Source organism: Triticum aestivum, chromosome 6B (genome assembly GCF_018294505.1).
Source record: "Triticum aestivum cultivar Chinese Spring chromosome 6B, IWGSC CS RefSeq v2.1, whole genome shotgun sequence".
Lineage (NCBI taxonomy): Eukaryota > Viridiplantae > Streptophyta > Magnoliopsida > Poales > Poaceae > Triticum > Triticum aestivum.
In genome coordinates this window covers 180,062,016-180,064,510 of record NC_057810.1, presented here as the reverse complement: position 1 = coordinate 180,064,510, position 2,495 = coordinate 180,062,016, and positions in this window count along the sequence as shown.

Below are 2,495 nucleotides of genomic sequence, written 5' to 3'. Positions count from 1 at the left end.
ACCCGACATAGCTTCGAAGCAGAGGAGAATGAATTTGAGGTTAGCGAGGCAGGAGTCATCCAACTCGACCATAATAATAGTGTCATCCACATATTGAAGGTGAGTCATCCCTTCAGGTAGAAGATTAGAAATAACCGGAGCGATGTGCCCATGAATAGCTGCCCTGGAGAGGATACGGGAAAGGGCATCCGCCACAAAATTGAACAAGATGGGAGATGCAGGGTCGCCTTGCCGAAGGCCCCTGCCATTAGAAAAAAAAATACTAACCTGACCTTTAACTGAAATGGCAGTATGGCCTCCCGAGACCAACTGCATGATTTTGTGCACAAAGGGTCCCTCAAACCCTTTTGCCAAAAGCACCCTCCTCAAAAAAGGCCAGCTCACCGAGTCGTAGGCATTCTCAAAATCAAGCTTTAGAATCACGGCTTTAGACTTACGGATCTTGAGGTCATTCACAATTTCATGTAAACATAGGATCCCAACCAAAATGAAACGACCTTTGATAAAGGCAGATTGGAAGGAGCTGGTGGAACAGTGAGCAATGGGGGAAAGGCGCGTGGCGAGCCCTTTGGCAGGGAATTTAGCGAAATTATTGATTAGGGCAATAGGCCGAAACTGCGAGATCAGGAATTTAGCGAAATTATTTATGTCACCCAATCTATGCTCCAGCCTGTTTCTATGTGCCAAAATAGATGACTCAACTTTATACTAAGTTAGTACAAAGTTGAGTCATCTATTTTAGAACAGAGGGAGTAGGAGTTTCCCCTCTGTCTACTGTCAAATGTGGAACGCTATGTCCTGATCATGTGAAAATGTACCCTGTTGCAGTTGCTCTGTCTTCACAAATTACTATCCAACTGTAAGTCTGTTCTAAAGTCTAAGCCCTATGTAAATCTCATGGAAGATTGGCCCATTTAATTTGAACCAAAAAGGGTAATATGCTCCGAGTTGCTTGGATCTGTCCAGAGCTGAAAAATAGATATACTTTGAAAGCTTGATATATGAGTATTTAACTGAAGGAGTAGACATTTCTTGTTCTTGGTCGTCGCAATTTTTGTTTATTCCATTCAAAAGAGATGGATTACAATTACTTTACACGCACACCCACAACCACACCCGGGCACAAGGTCTGTTATTCCTTTAAATTGATTATTATGACATAAAAACAGGCTGGGGCATAGATTGGGTGACGTAAATATATGAATTGTTCAGAAAATACCAAATGGAACTCCACCAGACATTAACCAGCTGAGAGGATAGGCGACATTAACCAGAAAATACCAAATAGAACTCCCAGACACCGCCGCCTCTGCATCCACCTTGCTCCGCATAGCAGCATGTGTGCGGAAGCGGGAAAGGCGACCAGGAGGCAGGAGCAGATAGGCGTCGGCAACATGCACGGGGTGCGAAGTCCGGTAAGATGGGCGTGGCCTCCCCGTAGGCATTTCAGGATGGCGTGCCCGACGGCTCGGAATGTGCCTGCCCGGTGCACAGAAGGTATGCCTCAGGGCACGCCGGTGGCAACATGCACCTCGAGGCCCCGAAGCAGCCCAACCAGTACAGAGCCCCTCCGTACAGGAGGAACCCTGCCGCCGATGGAGCCAGCAATGGTGACGCGTATGAGAGCTCGGCCTTGGTGGCCCGCACGCAGTATGGGAGGATCACGTCCGCGCTAGAGGGCAGCAACGAGCAGATCACGCGGCACGAGAAGGTGCGCAGGATTTGCACCGATGCAAGGTGTCTCCCCATAGCAGCATGTGTGCAGCGACGGGGACAGGCAACCACATGCAGATTTTGAGGAGCGGCACGAGCATCAAGCACTGGATGATGCCAAGGTGAGCTTCCCCTGCGCTCCTGACCGCTCTCTCTCAATAATCTCCTCCTGATCTGGCTATTTATACATCTCCGTATGTCATTGGTGTTCTTCTAATTTGCAGGGATTATAGCAAGCAACCGTAGGTGGGTGAGTTCTTTCTTCTTGCATGAAATTCTTCTACTGATTCCTCAATGCTCTGTTCGTGACTTTGTTCTTGTTTTATCCTTTTTTTACTTTCCAGTTTCGATGCAATGGATATTGATTGTGGTAGTTTAGTGCAAAAATGTGTAACACTTATTTGATTTTTTATAATGAATTAGGTGGACTTTATGGGTAGTACTCTCACTGCTTAGCAAAGAGAATGAAGGGTTGACATTTACAGTCATGTTTGCCCTGCACAATTCCTGCAAGAGATGTACAGTGATCATCCTGATAACAGGCAAATCTCCTGTAACAAAACTTTTAGTGAGTACTACATCGGTCTGACTGCTGAAATACCATGCTTCAGAAAAAAAAAAGGCAAAAATGTTTTACGACTGAGGCATGGGAAGTATAGAGCAAAGAATGTGGTTTACAGTTTCCCTATTTTGTTAGATCAGGTAAGGTGTTGATTTGTTGCTTCATGTCAGCTATGTATGTAATCAAGAATCAGAAAAGCATACCAATATACTGCAATTCC